General features: G+C 34.0%; 1 pseudogene; it reads left to right on the top strand.

Moving 5' to 3' along the window:
* Positions 1–42: 42 nt before the first annotated feature.
* LOC143382255 (unconventional prefoldin RPB5 interactor pseudogene) lies at positions 43–1,243 on the top strand (annotated as a pseudogene).
* The last annotated feature ends 23,049 nt before the right edge of the window (positions 1,244–24,292 follow it).

The following is a 24,292-nucleotide window of genomic DNA, read 5'->3' as shown; positions in this document are numbered from 1 at the left end:
TACCCTGGATGTGATGTGGCTCTGTGAGGAATAGGAAAAGATGTAAGAAAAACAATAGATGGTTTAAAAAAAAGTGATGGAAAATTTTGATTCCAGAGTTAAATTCACAAAAGATTTGCAGAAAATGAGTGATGCTGCAGGTGATATTGTTGAAATTAAAAGTGACTTTGAATTTAAAGCCAAACAACGAATTTCTCAAAAACCCAATTCCAAACAAAATCTTCAAATATTTTTGAAGCAAATTTTGCAAATGAAGTAAAATCTGAGGATTTGCTTGCTGATAAGAAACTGTGGGCTCGACTTGAAGAACTAGAGAGATAAGAAGAATTGCTGGGTGAACTTGATAGTAAGCCGGATACTGTGACTGCAAGTGGAGAAGACCCAGCCTCTTCTAAAGTGGAGAAGGAAGATCAAAACACAAATGTGAATGTGATACATCAAGAAACAAACTCCCTTACCCCCAGCAGTTATCATTAGGATGTTACACATTCAGAACAATTCAATGGACAATTGACTAGTCAGTTGAACTCTTCAGTAAATGGTTCAAGTTTTTGTCAGAGTAATGAAGAAGATGATGAAGACAACAGTCATGATGGTGATAATGAAAACGACCATAATGCTTTAAGGATTGGAGATAATTCTGTACCAAAAATATATTTTCCTCATATGGTTGAACCTAAGAGGATTCGAATAAATACTGGAAAAAAATACCACTTTAAATTCAGTGAAAAGAAAGAAGTCAAATGTAAAGGAAAGAACAACTCTGGAAGAGTGGTCATTCTTCTCAAGAGCTTCCTACAATCAGAACTCCTGCTGACATTTACAGAGTCTTTGTTGATGTTGTGAATGGAGAATATGTTCCTATTCTGAAGTCTCAAAGCAGAGAAAATAGTGTTTTTAGTGATATCAATGAAAGTAGTGATGCTGAATTTGACGATAAGAGGAATTTTTGAAGAGTATTAGCTGTGAAGAAGCCAATTGCAGTGACACCAGTGAAAGCATTTTAGAAGAATAACCACAAGAAAATCATCAGAATAAACTTTTCCCATTATCAGGAGCACCTGAGACTTTTTCTGGAACTGTAATAGAAAAAGAATTTTTATCCTCTTTAACACCACACCCAGTCATTGCTCATCCTGTACTAACCATTCTGGAACAAAAAGAAATTCTGTCAGAAGTATCAGAATAAACTGCCAAAAGGGTTTCAAAGTTCAAAGCTGCCATATTTCAACAGAAAAACTAGGAAATGGGAGTTTACACCCTAAAACCTAGTTGTGAATTTTTAAAATGTATAAGCAAAATATGTTACATGTACTTTGAAATAAGGTGTTTTGAATTAGTTTGGTAGCAAGTTCTCATATTCTTATCAGTGATATTACAAAAACCAAAGTAAATGTTGGAATATGGTAATATTCAGCTTGTTTTGTGAATTCTCTTACTACTAAGTTGGCCTTATAATTTTGAATTATTTTTCAAAGAACACAGTTTGTACACATTGCTTTTGTGTTTTAAACTAAATACAAGCAGTTTTGCACCAGCTGTGATATTGTGTGTGCCATATGGACCATTTAAAAGAATCTTTTAAGATATCAAATAGATTCAACAATTATATTACTTGCTTTTACATTTTAAAGGCACTTTAAAAACATCTACTTCCCTCATAGGTTTCCTAAGCTAGGTGGCATTTTAAAAGAAAGAAAGAAAAACAAACAAACAAATACACAAAAACCTCTTTCCTTTGAATGTCATACTGTAATATTTCAGACAGAAAGCTACACCTACCCAGATCTGGATCATGCTTGACTCCAGGGGAATGATGAAAACTGGGGGTTAGTTGTGGCCTACATGATGGAGAAGTGTGCTCCTGAAAATTGCCACTGGGAGGACCACCTGCCTTCTACACGCAACACACGGTTTTGGCTGCCTGGAAGCCCTTGGATGTGTGCTTATGTATTAGTGAGCAGCAGGAGAGTGGGAGGCAGTGGAGCTTTCAGAAAGGGGAAGAGGTGGAATGCAGGGCCCTGTCAGGACAGGGTTCATGTTGGAGATAGGCTAGTGTGGGTTGGGAGTGCAAGGAGGGGAAGCAGTGGGAGGCAGTGCAGGGGCTACTGGATGAGGAGAAGCAATTTAAGTCTGGGAATTGACTGAGTGATCTTTACAGAGGTTAGAGAATGCCAAGCTTGGGGACACATACCCAGTAGGGATGTGTGTCCTTAAAGATGTAGGCCCTGCACCTGGGAGTGAGGTAGGGTCACTGAAGGGTGGGAGAGTTGTTTCATGGTGACTGCTTGTGAGCATTGGTTAGAGAGGAACTTCCTTTTCTTATTAAACATATCAAAATAGCAAATATGAAATCCAGGTTCTGAAAATCATTTGGCAATTTTTTTTTTCTCTTCTCGATTAGGAGTCTCCTTCAAACTTGTAACTTTTTCACCAATAGGTTCTAGCTGGTTGGTAGAGTGTCATTGTTTTGTATTCAAATGAGTGCTATAATTTAAAACAAGCTTACCTTTCCCAAAGCACTTTTTGTATCTTTTCTGGTACTTTGAAGTTTATTAAACAGTGTCTTTCCACTGACATTTGGCATCAATTTGTGCAAGCTGAATACTCAGTACCTTTGCTGTCTGTCCCATTCAATTTGTTTTAAGGCTCATCCATATTAAGAACTACCTTGCCACTGAAAAGTTGAATATTCAGGTGTCCTGGTGTAAATGCCAGCATGTTGAACTTTGTACCCCCAATCCCCGGACAACCACAGCATGCCAAGATGGAGGATCATACCTTATTGAAACCTACATTTCCAGGAGCAAAGCCTCTTTCCTGTTTTTGCATGAGGGGAAGAAGAAGCCCTCAATGCTGGCAGCTGGCTTCTGAGCTTGCATCAGGGAGGCCCAGCAATTGAATGGTGAGATACTTCATGAGCAGGAATAGTGTCTGGACCTTCTAAGAGTCCCTGCAGTGTAGGCCTTGCATCAGTGGGAAAGCCTCCCTAAAATTTCACAGGTTGCTTCTCTGAGAGCTCAGCTGTATGTCTGAAGCAAGTGAGGTTGTGGATGCACTGATCAGCACCATAAAGTGTACCTTCTCAAAGTCACAAGGAGAAGGAGAAAAAGGAAAGACCAATATCTAAGATAAGTGTTGTTAAGAAATGGATGCATAGTGCTAGTCTGACTTACTCATATATTGAGGTTTGGGTTTGAGGGAACAGGAAGTTGTTCTGACCAAGAAAGTAGAAGCTGTGAATGGATGGGGTCTTTGTATTTTTGGAAAAGTAGAATTGTCTGTTGATTGGCCTTTGGCTAAAACCATGCACCCCATTTTCCAGAAACAGGCCTTATGATGATGACCCTGGTAGGTAATCACTGTGTGTGTGAGTATTACATATTGTGGCATCAACTATGCTGATGGTGACATCGGCTTTCTGCTCATAAACCATTATCCATCTTTGCCTGTTTTGGTAACTCTATTTGGAGATGTGGAAGTTCTTGCAGCACTGCTTGCTGTTCAAGACATGATGTTGTTTGTCCTGGTGCATCAGTAGCCGATCAGAGCTGACTGTGTCCTTGCATCTGTATTGGAGAACCAGCCTTTGACCATGGACTTGAGGTTATTTGAGGAAAAAAGTTGTAACATACTGCAGAATTAGACCAAAACCAAAGATAGCAAAATGGATATTGATATTGTACTTGGGATAGAAATGTAGAAACCCAACAATCTACCAACAAATGGGAAAACCATGACTGAAGTGAAGAAAGTGAGGAGTTATGGGATTCTTCTGAATCACCACTCCACTCACTCACTGAACTCTGTACTGCTTCTGGGGACTTATGAATAAATTCTCTCCATAGCCTCAGTTGATACATGTGCAATGTACCTTTCCTCTGGCACTTAAATCATCTGCTGTTTTTTAGGACATAGACTTTTGTTTTTAATTTAGGACATCATTGAGAGAGAATTCTCAGAAGCTTCAGAGCATTTTTATTTATTCCAAAGTACATTTCATCTTGTAGCTACTGCTTTACCCTCTTTCATCTTTGTAACCAGTCATGTGGCTCATCACTGTGTGAACTCCTTTCTATTTTTATGTTTTCCCGTTTGTTCTTCATTTTGCTCCCTAGCTTTTGCATAGGAGATAAAACATTCAAGACTTTTCATTCTGTGTCTGGATTATTTCTTTGATCATGTCATTTCTTGTTCCATTCATAACTTTGCTGGATATAGTAGTTTTGGTTGGAAAGTGTTTCATTTCAAAGCTTGGAATATTTCATTCCAAGCCCCCTTGATTTTAGAGTCTGAGGTGAGAAGTTTGAACTGAGGCTTATAAACATAAGTATAATTAAATTTATACAAACAAATATAAATTTATACAAACGTGACTTAATGTTTTTCTTGTGTATCTTTTACTATTTTTCCTTATTTTCATTGTTGGGTCCTTTGATTATAATATGTCTTGCAGAGCTGCTTTTTATCTTAATCTTTTTTTTTCTTTGGGATTCAGTATGGATCTTGTGTCTATATGTCTATCTTATTTTTAATGTTTAATTTTTTTTCTAGTGCTATTTGATCAAAAAGGTTAATTCCATTAGTCTGAATCTCTATGTTCTTCTTCACCTTTTGCCAACATTTTCTATTTGACCTTGAGCCCAAAACAGTGGTTTTTGCCAACCATGTACTGAAAGTTTTGAAAATGTGAGCAAAAATAGACTTTCCTTCTTAAAATTGTTTTCTGGTATATTAGTCATATTAATAGATAATTATTAACAGGGAAGGAGATACTTTTTATCAAATTTTGAGCTTTTGTTTTCTTTCAGTTTATTCTTTTCTAGGCTTAAAGGCTATTTTGAAGTGGAACTTAATGTTTCTCAATTTTATATATTAAGATTTACATTTTCATTTATACCAGTTTGCTTCAATGTGAGTTTCTCTTCAAAGTAAAATTAAAAAAAAAAATTAATGAGACTATAAATTTGATCCATTAGATCCTCCAGGAAATATTCTTATTTAATATGCATAAACTTAACTCAAATGATTTGGAGAGTTCTTCAGGCTGGGCTACTTGATTTGAAGAGAAGAAAAATTTAAATTAAAAGTTTCAAGTTATAAATGCATTTTCGAACCAACTTATATCCTCCTCAGCTATAATGGTGGTTATATTTTGTGATTTGTTAACCACCTGTGGGAAATTTCACTGAGATGTTCCAATTATTATCTTGCAATTATCATTTTAATATTAAGTGACATTTTTCTCAGGACAAATCATAAGTATGTTTTCCACTGATATTTTGAGAGTCATAGTATGGTAGTAGGAACAAATGTGACTACATTTTGTTTTATGACTTCATCCTGTAAAACAACCATGCCAAGTAGAAGAGTCATGAATAGAGCAAGATGCTCCTTTCCTTTTGCAATAGAAACCTTTAAGAACACGGAACTACCTAATGGGGCATTGTTTCAGTAACTAGGGTAACGGGGCTCTGTTTCTGTAACTGGGGTGACTGGGATAACTGTGATTGGTTAGGCTTCCCTTCGCTTGACTGCACTGTCCCGCTTCTGTAATCTGGCATGGTTGCATTGGCTAGACCCCCCAAACATCCCTTTTGTGGTTTTCAGGCTTATAAGGAGTGTCCTTGCAATTGTTCAGGGCTGATCAGGGGAACAGCTTTATGTTCTGGTCAGCCACCACCAGTGTGCTTCAATAAAGGCTTGATTTGATTACACGTGAGTGGTCTGGAAGTCAGTTTATGAATCTCTGGGACGAAGCTTTAACTATAACAATAGTCACTACACAGTTTTTAAATAACAGATATTTTTACCTCTAAATCTATTTCCTAACAGGGTAAAGTAAGTAAATGTTGCATGGATTTTTATGGAAAACTTAATAACTGTACCCAATGGGCAATATAAACATTTGATCATGTATTTGAATCACAAATATCAAGGTAATTTCTACTGTAGATGTAATAAAATGAGATTTTGAATCACTCCTTCTTCAAACTTATAAACCATTCTTTTAAAAATGATTGTAGTAGAGTGAGATGATTTTAATAAAACTCTTAAAATTCTATGAGCTTCTGAATTACAGTTGAGTGGCATTCCTTTGTCATCCATTAACATATGACACAGAGTGAAAATTTAGTAATGAACTTTCCTATGGTTAGCAGTATGATTGATATTGGTGTAGAAATGGAGGATTTGTCCTTGAACCATGAATGTTCTTCATTAGGGAGTAAATACTCATATAATTAGATACCTATAACTATAAGCTACCATACTTCTATATTATGATATGTAAGTAAGTAGTTTTATTTTGGCATTATAAGACATATGGGTAATGTTACTTTTTTGGTTTTCTATTTTTGATTCTTATTCCTTTGTTATTCAGAAAATTCTTTAGCACCTACTTTGCATTTAGAACTATTTTGGATGCTGGAAAATATATAATAGCAGTTTTATTTGGTATTTTATTTTTTATTTTCAAGATTGTAAAGGATGTCTATCCCTTTCTGTTTTAGGACATGAATGTATCTGTAGAGATTTCAAAACGGGGTTAAAATAAATAAATGACCCAACCCAAAAGCACTTAAGTTAGAAAACCACAAGCCATTCTATAAAGGGCATGAATCATACTGTCTTTAATTAAGTGGGTCTATGTTTAGAAGGCCAGAGGCTCATCCTGTTTATGAATAGGTTTAGTTATTTTGTGAGTCTTGAGTATTGTTATCGATCTATCTATGTATATATTTAGTAAAGAAATATACATATATGCAGAAATACTTATAAATAAATGTATATGTACAGAATATGGCTTCCAAGAGACAGAGGGACATAAAATGATTATAGGTATTTGTAGATTTTTAAGCTGAAACATAATCAGAGCCAATTGGCTTTTATTTTTCTTTACACATTTTTAATTTGTGCATTATAATTGTACATAACAAGATTTTTTGTTACATATTTATATATGCACACAATTTAACAATATAATTTGGCCAATATTGCTTCCCAGCACTTCTCCCCTCCCTGCATACCTCCCACCCCTTGGTATTTTTCTCTAATTATCTCCCTTTGATTTTCCAGAGATCATCTCCACACACCATTCTTTTCCTTTTTCCTCTCTTACTTGCACATATGAGAGAAAGCATATGATCCTTGACCTTCTGAGTTTGACTTATTTTGTTTAATATTATGGTCTCCACCCATTTTTCTCAAATGACATAATTTCATTTTTTATGATTGAATAAACTTTCATATTATCTCACCTCTGTTTGGATTCCTAGCGTTAGGCACACAGGGAAGCTAATTTTAGTCCATCATATTGATAATAGTATGATTGATATTGGTGTAGAAATGGAGGATCTGTCCATGAACCATAAATGTTCTTCATCAGGGAAGAACACCTCTAATTCTTTCACCTCCAATTTTGCTGTTCCTTCCATGTGCCTGCCGTGATCCTTGTGGTTGATCTTTCATCTTTGTGGTGGAGTAGTATAACTTGCTGTAAGGATGAAGGATTCTAAGCCAGAGAAGTAAACAGATGGCTGTAGAGGGAATTCCATTAGTTTGACTCCATGTCCATTACCTTTTTTCTTGAGAAGCATGGGTGCCAATTTTAAGCCAGAAAAATGTCTGCATCACAGTATTTTGTATACAATTCTATATGTAGTATAATTTTGATAAATTATTTGACTTTTTCCATTTCTTCTGTTTGGGAATATGTTAGAATTTTAATAAGTTTCTAATGAAATAGTTGGATTGCATCAGGTGGTTTCTAATGCTGCTTTCATATTTGATACACCTTTTAAACTTTTCCAGTTATTTTACATGTGCTTTTTTTCCCTGATCACCTAAAAACATTTTTTAATTCATTCTATTTAGTTATCCATGGCAGTGGAATGCACTTTGACACATCATACATAAATGAGTATAAATTCTCATTCTTCTGATTGTACATGACGTAGACTCACACTGGTCATGTAGTCATATATGCACATAGGGTGATTATGTCAGATCCATTCTGCTATTATTCCTACCTCCATTCTTCTTCCCCTCCCTTCACTCCTCTCTGCCTGATCCACAGTATCTCTGTTCTTCCCTATGTGCTCCAAGCCATACTGTCAATTAGCATCTAAAAATCAGTGAAAACATTTGGCCTTTGGTTCTTTGGGATTAGCTAATTTTGTTTAGCATGGTATTCTCCTGCTCCATTCATTTACCACCAAATGCCATAATTCATTCTTCTTTAAGGCTGAGTAATATCTGGTTGTGTATGTATACCATGTTTTCTTTATTAATTCATCTGTTGAAATGCACTTAGATAGGTTTCATAGTTTAGCTATAACATTGATGTGGCTGCATCACTGTAGTATGCTGATTTTAAATCCTTTGGGTATAAACTGAAAAGAGGGATAACTGGGTAAATTTCAAGTTTTCTGAGGAATCTTTATACTGCTTTCCATACTGATAATTTGGAAATTTGCCTCCCCACCAGCAAGGAATGATTGTACCTTTTTCCCTACATCGTGACCAATATTTATTGTTGATTGTATTCTTGATAATTGCCATTATGACTGGAGTGAGATGCAATCTCAATGGAGATTTGACTTGCATTTTTGTAATTACTAGAGTTGAATATTTTTTTACATATTTGTTGATTGTATTTTTTCTTCTTCACAGTCTGTTCAGATCCTGTATTTTTTCTTCTTCACAGTGTCTTTTCAGATCCTTAGTCCATTTACTGATTGGGTCATTGTTTTTGTTATTATTATTATTACAATTATTATTATTGTTGTTGTTGTTGTTGTTAAGTTTTTGAGTTCTTCATATATTCTGGAGATTCATGCTGTATCTGAAGTGCATGTGGTAAAGATTTTCTCCCTTTCATTATGCTTTCTCTTCATATTATTGTTTCTTATGCTGAGAATAAGTTTAAAAGCTGCTTCTTTGATTCTATCCCATTTATTTATTCTTGATTTTACATCTTGTGCTTTATGAGTCTTGTTAAGAAAATAAGTTCCTAAGGTGGCATGATGGAGATTTGGGCCTACATTTTCTTCAGTTAGTTGCAGGGTCTCTAGGGTTCTAGTGCCTAAGTCCTTGACCCACTCTGAGTTTTGTGTAGGATGAAAAGTAGAGGTTTAATTTGATTTTGCTACATGTGTATTTCTAGTTTTCCTAACACCATATGTTGAAGATGGTATCTTTTCTCCAGTGTATATTTTGGACCCATCTTCTAATATTAGATAACTGTATTTATGTGGGTTTTTTACTTTTTATTTTGTTCTTTGCCATTGTTCTGTGAGTCTGTTTTGGTGCCAGTACCATGCTGTTTTTGTTACCATGGCTTGGTGATGTAGTTTAAGGTCTGTGGAATGTGATGCCTCCTGCATCACTTTTCTTGCTAATGACTGCTTTGGCTATTCTGGTTCTCTTATATTTCCAAATAAATTTTATGGGTGATTTTTCTAGTTCTACAAAAAAAAATCATTGGGATTTTTATAGTAATTGCATTGAATCTGTATAGCATTTTTGGTCGCATGGTTAATTTGACAATATTAATTCTGCCTTTCAAAGATATGGGAGATCTTTCTATCTTCTAAGGTCTTCTGTAATTTCTTTCTTCTGTGTTCTGTAGTTTTCACTGTAGAAATATTTCAAATCTTTTGTTCTATATATTCCCAAATATTTTATTGTTTTCTGAGGTTATTGTGAATGGTATAGTTTTCATAATATTTCTTTCAGTTCATTTGCCATTGATAAATAGGTATGTAATTGATTTATGGGTGTTAATTACACAATCAATTTTCATGTATTTTATCCCTATTCTTATTTATTTCTGAAATTTTTTTCTACCCTGATTTTATCTGTAATCCAATCCTAATCCAAGGTTGTGTATTTTAGCCTCCAGGCATTAAATCGTTTCTGTTTCTTTTATTGTCATTATCCTGTTATTTCTTTCTTTTTGATCTGATAGGGTGCAAGAAATTATCTCTATTTCTTGTATTTACCTTGTACCAAAAAATATAATTTTTTATTTTGGTTTCAGGAATTGAACTCAGAGGCACTTGACAATTGAGCCATATCCCCAGCCTTATTTAGATACAGGTTCTCACTGAATTGCTTAGCACCTTGTCATTGCTGAGGCTGTCTTTGAAATTGCAATCCTTCTGTATTAGCTTCCTGAACCACTGGGATTACAGGAGTGCTCCACCATGCCTGGCAATATAAAACTATTTTAAAGAATGGTCATTGTTTCATGGAGAAGCAAATGAATTCATTATTGATGGATTAAATAGTCCACAGAAGTCTATGCAGTCTATTTGATTAATGTTATTTATTTAGTTCTGAAGAGGCTAGGCTGGTAGGGTTTCCTTTTTTAATGGGCATGGTACAGAAAGGTCTCCCCAAACCTCAGCAGTATGAAGAGCAAGGAGTGTGGTCCTCATAAGGCCTTTCATCTGCTATCACAAACTCTGTCTTCCATCTGTGGCTCCCTCCATTTTTCACCTCCTCAAACTCCCACCAACACCAGACCATTTTATAGTAATCTTATTTTGTTTAAAAGCATTGACAGAGGTGTTGGGTATATGAATTAGTTATAGAGTATTTAGCATGTATGAGAACCTGGGTATAGTGCTCATCTCTTTTAAAAAAATGACTTACCAAAATTATTATTGTCAATGAAAAAGCTTATCAAGAGAGATTGAGCAGGAATACTGGCTGGTGTGGGCCATTTGTGGAGGTCCTGACCAGAAAGCCTAGACAAACAGAGAGGTTCTGAGTGTCTCCATGAACCTATTTACTCATTTCACAAATTTGAATGAGTCCTGGAGGCCAAAGTGCGAGTCAGTTATGTAGGTTAGAAGAGTGTTCTGATGGAATGGAAGCCTGCACCATCCAGGCTGTGCTGGTGGGGGCAGAGCGGAAGGGAGACCACTTCTCTTTTCACAAGAATGTTTGACTTTAATACCCTATGGAGTGCTCAATATCCAGGACCTGCAAACCTTGGAAGTTCAGTACCCAGGATTTCTAATTGGCAGCTAAATGTAACCAAAACTTTAACTGGTTTCCCAGGAAATTATAATTTCCCTATAGGGTGACTTATTTTTAAAAAATAAATTAATACACACAGCAGCTTTTAATGTACATATTTTCAAAAGAATTGAAAAGTTTTCCAATACAATCTATTATCTGTAGTATACTGAGGGCCTCACAAGAACTCTGAAGTTGGAAGATGGCTCCATGTTCTTTCTTCTTTTTTAAATTTTAAAACTACTTCACACTAGTATATTTAGGGGTGTGTCTTCCACCTCTAAAATAAGATTTGACTTATTTCTCATATGCTTTACTCAGTAGTTCATCAAATTCTTAAGGATAACTCATTGTCATCTTGATCATCCAACCATCTTCATAACAACAGTTGTTGACAAGCCCTGAATTTTCTCCATATACTTTATTAACTTTAGTTACCTTTCCACAGAGGACATTAGAGTTCACTGGCAGCTCTCATACTTTCCAAAACACAAAACACAGCATGCTTTTTCAATTTTTTTCACCACTTTAGGCAGTGCTTTTTAAAAAAAGCATCTGCCAAAAGCTTTTTGCACAAAATTCCATAATTGCTGATTCCACTGTCCCAGTACCCTTTCCTGTAGTTGTCCATTACTCTGTATCTGTTCAAGCAGGGAGAGCAGAGCATTGATTGACAGCATCCAGTCAGTGTAGGCTCTCAGTCACTAGGGCCAAGGGAGCAGCACAAAATGGTGCCTATTCTGCACAGAGATGCCTGTGGCTGTCCTACAGTTCCTTGCCCTACCCTGTTCTGAGGGGACTGGGGTATCAAAGGTAGGCACTAATGGTGGTTTGTGCATAGGAACATTCACCATCCCAAAGTGTGAGCTCTTTCTGTGGTTATCAATTTCACAAGAAACAAATAAAAATATCAGTACATTTTTGAGTTCTACACGCAGTCATTTAGGGTCATGATGACACTAAGAAAAAGTTTGCAATGAACAAAAATTTGACATTCTGTGTATCAAAATACATTATCAACTTTCACAAATTACTTGCTTGCCAGTGGCCAAAAGACAAGTGACTGGAACAAGATAAAAAGAATACTCAAATATCTGGAAGAAGAGTAAAATGGAACTGTTAGGTAGTGGAATGCACAGTTTTAAATGTTGCACAGAAGTTACCATCCAATCATCTATTTGAGGAACATTAAACAGCTCAAACCTCAATCAACAGCCCAATAGCACTACTATTCATCTTCAAAGCATTGTAGCTGAAAAACTTATCTCATTTGTTAGACTTAAATTTCTTCTCTTACCAAGGACAATAAATATATTTTCTATGTTCATATGTCACCATAACTTGAGCATCTGTAAAAGAGTACTTTATTTGATTTAAATTAGAATTCCAGGGTTGGAAACATAGCTCAGTGTTAGAGCACTTCCTTCATAGCAAGGTCAAGGCTAAGGGTTCAATCCTCAGCACAACAACAGCAACAACAACAACAACAACAACATTGTCATCATCAACAACATAATAGATTTTAAAAAGAGAGGTAGAAAAAAGGAAGTCTTCTTTTCAATTTATTATTTCTTAGAACACCTTTGCTACATGAAGAAGCATTTGTTTTCTTCTAGTAAATTTCTATATAAACATCCTATAGTGCCTTTCATCTATTGTAGATATTACTACACATACACTTTTATATGTATATTTTATTTCACATGTGCAATTATAGGTTAATAATTTTCTTTTGGTTGCATCCTGATGAAAATAGAAAAGAGCAAGTATAAAATATTATTGCTACTGCAAAAGTATTGCTTTACTTTATAAAATTTTCACTTAAAAATACTGAAGTTCTCAACTATACTTATCTATCCTTTAATTCTATTCATTTGTACTCATAAACTGAATACTATTTTATGCTCAAAAACTGAACAGCAACTTATTTTGTATTTGACATATTCTAGTATCTCACAGAACTCTTACACAAAAACTTGCTTTATGTGACCAGTTAATTAAAACTGAAGTGATAAGATTCAATTTAAAGTAAAACAGTCCATCCTGCTTTTCAATCAAGCATTTATGGTGGCGAGAAGTTGTAAACTTCCCTTGTGGAAAATTAAGACAGTATTAAATACTGAACATTGAAAACACCTGATTCACATATATCCTGTATATGTAAATACTGAATTAATTTAATCATACTAATTCTTTTGGATTCTTTTTTCCTTTAGGATTAAGTTATTTGGGAAAAAATAAGTAAGGATTATTTTACTTTTAGTTTGGTTTTTTATTCTTATTATTCAGTCTACTTTACCTATAGTACTTTTAAGAACTGAATTTAATTTAAATGTCATCCATGTGATTATATCTGCCATAATTATATTGTTTGTCTTTCATTTCACTTAAGGTAAGGCACCATGGATTATGATGAAGCCTTATTTTGTGTAAGAAGAAAAAAAAATGCTGCCAATTATAGTTGTAATGCAGCCTGAATTATTAGCGGCATTCCAATGCCAGTGTTGTTAAAATGATAGGGAAAAAAGCATCTGAGACTCATTGAAATATATAGTTTTTAAAAGATATCTGTAAAAGTCACTATAATGCTACTAATTTAATAATTAAAATACTCTTATTTGATAAAAGCAATAGTATTGATTCCAGTAGCTACCAATTATGGAACTGTTGCTTGTTCTAGAAATTCTTCAGATATTTTACATAGATTATCCATGAAGCATCAAATTAGGACCCTGGGAGATACTAATTTTAATCCTGTCATTTTTAGGAACTTGAGGGAGAGTATGACTGTAGGATAACTAGTACATCACAAAGCCTAAAGTAGAACTCAAACCGAAGATGAGCTAAATCTTAAGGCCATGTTCTTTCTAGGCAAGTTGGCCACTCTGCTTGGGGATGTAGTTCTATGGTATAGCCCTTCTTTACCCATAATGCTTCAGTCCTGGGTTCCATCCCCAGAACTATGAAAATAAAGAGAAAAAATTAAGTAAAATCAATAGAACCAGGCACAGTAGAAGATACCCATGATTCCGGTGAGTTAGGATGATGAAGCCAGAGCATTGGAAGTTCAAGGTCAGGGTGGGCAACTTAGTGAAACCCTGCATCAAAAATTTTTAAAACATAATAAAAAAGTGCTTAGGATATGACTCAGTAGTTGAGTACCTCAGGGTAGAATCCCAAGCAATATCAAAAACAAAAAATATGAAAGAAAGTGTCAACAGCATAGGCAGATCATTCATTAATTTATTAAGTAATGACAGGTAGTAAATATTGTACCTTCTTCAGAAGAAAATAGAGGAATTATGAGCTATTTAATGTTTATAATTGCACTAATAGCTGTATATTTCAAAAGGTGCCTTATGAATTCCTAACAAAGCCTCTAACTTGCAAAGAACCCCTCTACATTATCCTGTGCCTATGGCAATCCAGCAGTGGTGGCTCTTATAGTGAAGATGAAATGCAATGTTTACCTGTGAGACAGTGATGGCAACACACCGTTAATGAAGGTAGATGTAGCCAATGGTTTTGCAGAAAATGAATTTGGTGCAATGCTTAGAAGAAAAATTGATTAATGCCAGTTAGTTATAACAAATGAGTAAAACGTGAAATATTTTTCTTGGATTTCCAAAATTTGTAATCTATTTCTTGGTTAAAACTGACAGGCCTTATAATATGAGGAAGAGGAATGTGCAATTATTCTTCTAGAACATGGTGCCAATCCAAATGTTCACAACAACAAATGTGAAAATCCTCTCCACTATGCTATATTTTATAGGAACACATCAGTAGCAACAAAACTGCTTTCATTCAATGCAGATATTGAAGCCAAAACATGGTATATACATCGATCACCATTATTTCCAAAATATTTGAAATGTTTCTTTAAAATTAACAGTGATGTATGTTAACAAACACTGATTATAGGCAGTAATTTTTCGATTAGAATAGTAACAAATGTTGGAAGTTCTCCTCATATTCCTCCTCCTTCTATGTAGATCATGTGTATATTTAGAAGTTATCCCTCCATGAATTGGGTGCACATCTAGAGTTCAAGAGACTCATGTATAAATCTGAATTTTAAGCTTCTGTGAGGGAACCTGATGTGGTCCTCCTTGAGCCATAGTACTGTGTGGTGTAGTGTGCAGGGTTTGCCTCCCACATGCTGGGCACACATGTTCTTTAGTTTGCTACTGGGAACTGCAGCATTCCCTCAGATCACCTACTTTGCCTGTATAAATGAGGTTACAGCTCCTATTTGATAATATATTTTGATAAATATTTCATGGTAATTTCTACTGATATACAAGAATATGGCCTACATAATATATTATCAATCTCTTTCAAATGGGATTAAATTTTTGAATTGAGAATTTGGCATTTAAATAGTTTTCTTTCTATATACTATAAAAATCATGTTTCCATTGGAATTTTTGAGAGGCAGATTACGTTGCTCATTGCTAGAATTGAATAAATTATTGCTAGAAGTAGTAACTCATGAATTTTTGTGAGCTGTGCTATGCATTACTATTCAGCTTTTTCCTGAAAATGCAAATGATTTTGTGTCTTTCATGATGCTAAAAAGAATCTCTGTAGATCAATATGAATCTTGTTGATACGCAAAATTTCTGAATTAAATTTTGGCTAAAATTATAAATAACTTTAAGTAACAATTAACATGGAATGCAAGTAAAAAGAATTATGGAAAATAGCTTAGCATTATGTTACAGGATTGTCATTAAAAGTGAGAATACATTTTCAATATTATTTTTTATTAGTGTTTATACTTTTACATAGTAGTTGGGTTCATCCCAACAAAATCATACATGCATGGAATTTCAGTTGAGTTTATGATTCCCTCTTTTCTTTTCTGTCCTACTTCTCCTCCTCCATTCTCCTCCTATTCTCCTGAACTTCCTTTCAATTGTCTATTTATTTATCTTTGTTTCTTTTTACTTATAAATAAAGCTGCAATTCCCTGTGGTATATTTATATATGCATATAACATTAATATTAAAGTATTCCTTCTTCATTCCCTTCCCTTTCTCATTCCCACTCTGCCTCTCAATCTCCTTTTTCTACACTAATGATATTCCCTAAGTCTTTTGATATTCTTTTCTTCCCTTCTTTTTCTTTACTTAATTCTAGCTTCCACATATGAAACATTTGACCTTTGAGTTTCTTAATTTCACTTATTTCACTTAGCATGATGTCATAATTGATTTTTATGGCAGAGTAAAACTTTATTTTATGTATGTGAACCACAACTTCTCAATCCTGTTATCTATTCACAGGCACCTGGTTTGATTTCATAATTTACCTATTGTGTATTGTGCTACTATAAACACTCATGTGACTGAATTACAAATTTTATTGTACTTATTTACTGATGCATATATAGCTGGTTCTTGTTGTGGTTCCCTGATTAGATTTTGGGGAATCTCCAAACTGTTTTCCAGAGTTATTGTACTAGTATGTAGTCCCACCAGCAGTGTACAAGTGTGCCCTTCCCCCACATTCTTACCAGTATGTATCACTGTTTGTATTCTTGATCATTACCATTATGCTGGAGTAAGATAAAGTCTTAGTGTAGTTATTATTCGTATTAACCTAATGGCTAGAGATGTAGAAGAGTTTTTCATATATATTTTGGATATTTTTATTTCTTTCAAGAAATTTCTGTTTAGTTCTTTTGCCCAGTTATTGACTTGGTGTTTTTTGTTTGTTTTTGTTTGTTTGGTTTTGTTGTTTTTTTTAATATTTATATTTTAGTTGTAGCTGGAAACAATAACTTTATTTTATTTATGTTATGTGGTTCTATGGATCAACCCCAGGGCCTCACATGTGCTAGGTGAATGCTCTACTGTTGAGCTACAACCCGAGCTTGGTGTTGATTTTTTTGAGTTGGTTATTTCTGTTTGTTAACCCCTACCAGAGAATTAGCTGTCATTTTTTTCTCCAATTGTGTAAGAATAATATATTTTTGTATTGAGATTTCTGACATGTAAGATAAATATCTTTCATCTTATAATAAGAGAAGACCCAGGGACCAATTATACATACATATATATATATATATATATATATATATATATATATATATATATATATATAAAGTAGTTTTCTCTGAGTCTCTCAGTTTTAAGCAGGAATGCCTGACATTGGTATCTGGGATTCTGATTCCATAAATAGAAAAGAATCAAGAGGACTTGTATAACATGGAGGAAACTTTCATGTCATTGGAAAACTCTCGGACAGAACTTTATTCCTTCAACTTGAATTCTTCACATGTAAATATCTACTGTGAGAAATCAATGTAAAATAGGTGTTAAGCAATAGTAAAGCTATTTCTGTAATACTGGACATACAATGCACAATTCTGTACATTTTATCTGAGTAAAACAAGGAATCTTTCTGATGAGGGCTGGTATTTCTGGAAAAGTAGACATTCTTTAAGAAATGATCGATTTGCCCTACTAGTGAGTTACAAATTTAGCTTGTTAATTAAATATAATACTTACATCCTTTACTAATATGTGTTAGGTAATGGGGCTAATGAGATAGCAGGTATAGTTCATGTCCTCTAGACAATCTTGGTGGAGGTGGGTGCAGATTACTTAATTCCAAGATGCCATGATGAATGCTGTGTCAGAGGCAAAGATCTGTGGAAACAGTAAATGTTTGAAGCAGTTTTAGAAATGATTGGAGTTCATGTGTCCACTCTAGAAGCATTTCAGAGTGAAAGAGCAGCACATGTAGAAGCAGAATGGAAAGAGAAGGAAGTGGCTACTCTTAATTTGCATTAATATTATATGCTTTTATTCATACAGTATTTTGTGAGGTTAAGTTCAATTGGGAAGTAGTAATTTTGTGAATAAACTATTTTTGTTGTTTTTCAGAGTGGCCAAAAACCACTTTTACTCTCCATAAAGAAAAACAGGCACAGGATGGTAGAATTTTTAATTAAGAATAAAGCAAACATACATGCAGTTGATGATAAGGGAAGGTATAGTACTATATTTTTTAAAAAGAAAATCTTAATATTGCAGTAAAAATTACTCAATTTAAAAATAGTAAATGAGAATGATATAATCATTGGAATAGAGTGAAATATATGAACATGAACTACAATTAGGGAGAAAAAAAGCTATTCATACTGAGCAAAAAAATGAGGGTGTGTAGTATGATTCACATGCTCTTATAATTATTGGCTGATGTTTATTAATTATTATATAATTTTGTCTAGCCCAGAAGTAGTGATGAAAGTTTGATTGGGCAAAGAGGAGGGAAGGGAGGGCAGAGAGCATGGTGTCAGGAAACATGGTGAAATGAGATAGACATTATTACCTTGGTACATGTATGACTGCACATATGGTGCAATGATACATCGTGTACAATCAGAAATGAAAAGTTGTGCTCCAATTTTGTGCCAGGAATCAAAATGCATTCTGATGTCATACATACACAATTAATATAAATTTTATTGATCATATGATCTTGTGTTAGCTGGAGTTTTCATATTAGTTTTGCAAAATTTGCACTTTTAGTGTTCTTTTTTTTCCAGTTCACTTTAAAAGTTCACTTTTTAAACTTTCTGTTATATTTAATCTTCGCCTGGTATAGTTTTCTTTTAGAAATGTTGTATGGAGCATAAATAGACATTGAAAATAATTTTGTTTTTTGGATGACTGTTTTCTTTAAATTACTTACTTTGTAGAATGTTTATTTTAGATTTTTTGTATGTTAGGGTTAATTGCTATTGACAGTTTTTATCCATTTCTAATGAAAAAGAGAATAACATATTATTTAAGGCTGGTGTCAAGATAATACACATGGAATTGATTTTAAAGCCTGGAAAAAGCTTCTCAGAGTGAATTACTGAAGCAACAATGAGTATCACCAGTTATTATGTTGTGGCTGCAAATAGCTATTTTACTTCTTGACCTTTGGGTGACTGTGAGTTCCAATATATTACATTGCCCTAGGAAGAAAATGGAGTTTTATTCATTGAAATCTTTGCAATCTCCAGATGAATGACCTCATCGTAGTTACTGTTCATTGAAGGATTTTAATTTGGTAACTCTCCCCTTTTGGAACAAGACATTTCTTTTTTTTTTTCTTTTAGATTTAAAATGATTTACAAAGATGAAGATTTGATCTTCTAAAATGTTTATGTCTGTTAGTGTATGTAAAGCTAGATATCAAATTGGTAAAATGTAATAAATTGGCTGTTTAAATAAATTTATTAAAATACCTAAGTTTGAAGTTATCTCCTTTGTTTTAGAACAGCCCTCATGTTTTCTGTGTAACATAAATCAACACAAATAGTATAGCTGCTTCTTCAATGTGGTTTTAATGTGTCTGCTTCAGATAAGTGTGGACAGATTCCTTATGCCACTGCTAGTGGTAATACTGCATGAGTATTTACATTACAGTACTAATCAACATTAGATTTAGAGCCACAATAGATACACCTGTTGCATTTTAAAAATGATGTAAGATTTTATATTACAAATATATATATATATATATATATATATAGAACAGTAGTGAGTTAGGAAAGTTCATAAGTCAGAAACCCTTCAAAAGTCTAGCCCAGAAGTAGAGATGAAAGTTTGATTGGGTAAAGAGGAGGGAAGGGAGGGAAGGGGACATGGTGTCAGGAAACAGTAAAATGAGATAGACATTATTACCTTGGAACATGTAATGCATATATGGTGCAATGATACATTGTGTACAATCAGAAATGAAAAGTTGTGCTGCAATTTTGTGCAAGGAATCAAAATTCATTCTGATGTCACAATTCACAATTAAAATAAATTAATTTTAAAAGTAGTGATGTGGGCATGAGTCACCTCCAAGATTTGTTCTCTCTTCTCTTCTCCCCTCTCCTTTCCTTTTCTTCTCAAGCATGCTAGGAAATTTTTCTACTATTGAGATATATCACTAACCAATATCTTAGAACTTTGTATATTTTATCCTTAGGGTTTTCAGCATTATCCATTTCATTTCTAGCATAACCCCTACTCGCAGGTATAAATAATGTCACACCTATGATTTTTTAAATTTGCTATTTGGATCTTAAAATTCCCAGTTTAGCAGAATTTAGCTATTTTACCATTTTCTTTTAATTTATCAAGACCTAATGATATCCTTGAAGCCCCAGGAAGATAATTCTAGTAAGATGAAGGGGGATAAATAGATTTTAAATTGTTCCTTTTTCTCTTGTCTGTTCTGTTCATGTTTTTTTTTTCCTGCCAGAACTGGCCTAGCAGTCTGGTAGTGAATAGCTTTTATTACAACATCTCCTGACTAATCCCAATCCCTGAGTCTTCATGTACCATGACGATTCAATATTTACAACACTCTTTTTAGTTCTAATGCACTCATGCTTGTTTATTCACCAGTTGTTCCCAAGAAGCAGCACTCTGCTTTGACAGCTTGGCCTCTAGCTTTGGTCAACAAATATGAAGCATTCTGACCCTGTCCCCTTTTAGGAACCTTATGTGGAATTTCCATATTAGCCTCACCCTTTATGGTGCATTATCCTTTGAGGATTTTGTCTTTTCTGCCATAAAATTAAAATCAGTCAAAGCTATTAGAGAGCTTCAAGTAAAGTCCCTGGAAGATATCAGAGTTTTCTGTCATCGTGACTAACAGATCTGTGCCCTGAATCTTTCCATCCCTTGAAATAGGTTTCCTTTGACTGCAGGAGGCCCCCTGTTGTCCAGGGTGGGTGCCAACTTTTGATTGGCACTTCTAGTGCTTTTTCTGAGTAATGAAAAATTTGCAAGCTGTTGGAATCATTGCCTACAGTTTTCAGCATTTATCATTTCTACCTCAAAAGGAAGAGATTAAGCAGATGTATTGAATCTAAGAGAGCTAAGCCCCCTCATGACTCCTCAGTATTCATTGTGTTAAAGAGGATTTTGTGTTCCACTTCAGTTGGAGATCAACATGGAAATGTAGCTACTCTTACAAAGGTCTGCTGATTCTGTTCAAATAGGTAGAGAAGAAATAGTAGTAGTCCAAACCAGTTTGGGGCATTTGTTAATTTCTTGCTTTGTTTTTATTGTCTCACAGAAGGGATGATTATATTCTCTAATTTAAGGAGATATTTATAAAATAGAAGTTATAAATTAATTGCTGATTTGCTCTGAGTTATAAAGCACAAGAAGAGCCCAAATTATAATAGGACTTGATCATTTTTAAAATAATTTTAACGTTTGAATAATAGAACCTGTGAAAATTACACATTACTTCTAGTTGAGATTATAAGTAACTTGGAATCATGAGACAGGACAATTGCTTGAATTCAGGAATTTAAGATCAGCCTGGCCATTATCATGAAATGCCATCTCAAAAACAGAACAGAACAAACATTGTTCAAATAATTTTCAAGTTAATAAAATGTTTATAGGGCATACAAATTTGGAGAGTATATGAAAAAGTTCTGATACAAGATCTAAAACATTATTAAGTATGGAATTATATTTTATCAGTGTTTTTATATGAGTATGAAAATACCAATTTCATTACTTTTTTTTCCAAACATAGCAACAGGAATCTAATTCTTCAATATATGAAACCACAATCTAGAACATCAGTAAATTTCAGTCCAGGTAATACTTACAAAAATGAGTTACTCTTGGTGTTCATGCCCTGTGTAAATAAGAGTAAGAAGGTTTGATCACAAAAGAACAGTGGAAAAAAAATGTTCAAATTCCATTCATATTTTTCTTAATGTCTTTCTTGATCATATAGAATACAGGCTAACAGTAATTAATTATAGAAAATTTATCATCTAAATTATATTTTTTGAAGAAATTTTATATTAATTTTGAACCTGAAATTTTATGTCTTTGCAGAAGTAAGAATAATATTTTTAAATTAGTACATTGTGTTTCGTATATGGTCACATGATAGCAAATTGGACTTGTTATAAAAACACGTGTTCTTGTCAACTATTAATATCAACTCCTATTGTGTGCCCAAATTAGTGAATTGCACAGTGTTATTTCTATGCACTCATATAAAATACTTGAATCCTGACCACTCTGCTTACTTTCATTTCTCTCCTCCCCTCTCTTTTTCATCCCCAGTTACCTTCCCTCTTCTTTAATATTCCCTCCATCATTTTGTAGTCATTCTTATTTTCTTCCCAGATTCCACATATTAGGGAAAGAATGTGGTAAATTTATTTTTGTTTCTGATTTTTTTTATGTTAACATAATTACCACCCTTTTCATTCAATTCACAGATTTTTGTCTTTGCTTTTTTTTAACCTTTTTATTTTGGGGTTTTAAATATACCATTTCTTACTATATTGGGCTTTAAAATTTCTACTCAAAATCTAATATTCTTCTGATGTGTTTGTGATTGCTTTGGCCTTTATTATGGATTTCAGTTTGCCTTTGGTAATTTTATATACTATGATTTGGGACAGGTTCTTTTCTGGCCATGTCCAGTTGGTATTCTAAAATCTTATACCTGGATGCCCATAACTTTCACAAGACATAAGAAATAGTTTCTTCTATTCACTGAGAAAGCTTGCATTGCGTGTAGCCTGTACTTCTTCTCCACTCTGTGTACCAGTGATTCATGTAAGATGAATTGTGTCTAGTGGGTTTGGGAGTTGTTTACAATCATTTTAATTTTTGTTGATATTGTCTAAATGTGATATTTCATCATCAACTTAAAGCTCTGATATTTTTTCTTTCACTTGATCTAGTCTATCGGTCTGTCTTCCACTGGATATTTTTATTTGAGGAATTGGGCTCTTTATTTTCAAGATTTCTAATTGATTCTTTTCCAGAATACATACTGAATTGTTCTTTCATGCCCTGCTTTGTTTTCCTTAATTTACTCAGTTTTTCTTTGCTTTATCTTTGAATTAATTCACTATTTTAACAATTTTTAAAATTTTTTTTCTGGCATTTTGTCTTTTGCATTATCTTTGCAAACAGTTTCTAGAGTTATAAACTATGAAACAGTCATGCTACATTGCTTTTTACATTTCTTATATTTCTCTATTGAAATTTGTACATTTTCTGGGATATATATCTTTTCCACACTTATGTGAGTGACTGCTTAGGAAATAGGTTTCCCTGGATGATGTGTCCTATGCTATTGGCTAAATGTATATTTTGAACTCTTTTCCAAATGGTGTCTGTATTGTAGTTTCCTATTTCTTATCTGTGATTCATGAGTTGTGATAGTTTGCACTGTCAAGTGACAACTTTCTGTGTCAGTGTTGTGAGAGTAAAGTCATGTTGGTAGAATAGTAAATAGGGATATAGGCAGTAGAGTATCTGAAATGCATTTTCTGTGGTGGTTCCTCCTAACTTGTCCATAATGTGGTGTCTGTAAATATGTGTGTAAAAATAAAGGCTTTTTATCTCTGTTCTTATTTTTAATTTTTTTCAGCACCAGGTTTTCTTTTTTTAATTTGTTTTAATTAGTTACACATGATAGTACAATGATCTTGACATATCATACATTTGAATAAGATGGGACATAATTTCTCATAATTTCTCAATGTAGTGGCAGAATTACATTTGTTGTGCGGTCATGTATGTACCCCTCGCAATCTTATTGTCTATTTTATTCTGCTGTCCTTCATTCCCCCTTCCCCTCCCATTTCCTCCCATCACTTCTCTCCCCAAACTAATGTGACCCACTTCTTTTTTCCCCTCACATCATCATACTTGTATTCTGTTTAACAAAGGGGGTGTCCTTCCCTCTTCTATGCAATTCCCATTCTTCCTCCTTTTCCCTCCCAGCTCTCTTCCCTATCTAGTGGTAATTTTCTTCTCATACTCTTCCTCCCTACCCCATTTTGAATCACCTCCCTTATATCAGAGAATGAAATTTGTTTATTGGGAATTGGCTAACTTCACTTAGCATAAATTGCTCTAATGCCATCCATTTCCCTGCAAATGCCACGATCTTGTTATATTTTAGTGCTGAGTAATATTACACTGTGTATAAATGCCACTTTTTTACTTATTCTTTTTTTATTATTATTAGTTGTTCAAAACATTACAAAGCTCTTGACATATCATATTTCATACATTTGATTCAAGCAGATTATGAACTCCCATTTTTACCCTGTATACATATTGCAGATTCACATTGGTTATACATCCACTTCTTTACATACTGCCATACTAGTGTTTGTTGTATTCTGCTCCCCTTCCTATCCTCTACTACCCCCTCCCTTTTCCTCCCCTCCCCTCCCATCTTCTATCTCTACCCCATCTACTGT

The sequence above is a fragment of the Callospermophilus lateralis genome, chromosome 16 (genome assembly GCF_048772815.1).
Source record: "Callospermophilus lateralis isolate mCalLat2 chromosome 16, mCalLat2.hap1, whole genome shotgun sequence".
NCBI classification, from domain to species: Eukaryota; Metazoa; Chordata; class Mammalia; order Rodentia; family Sciuridae; genus Callospermophilus; species Callospermophilus lateralis.
Note: the sequence above shows the minus strand (reverse complement) of the source record. Positions and strands in the feature narration are given on the sequence as shown.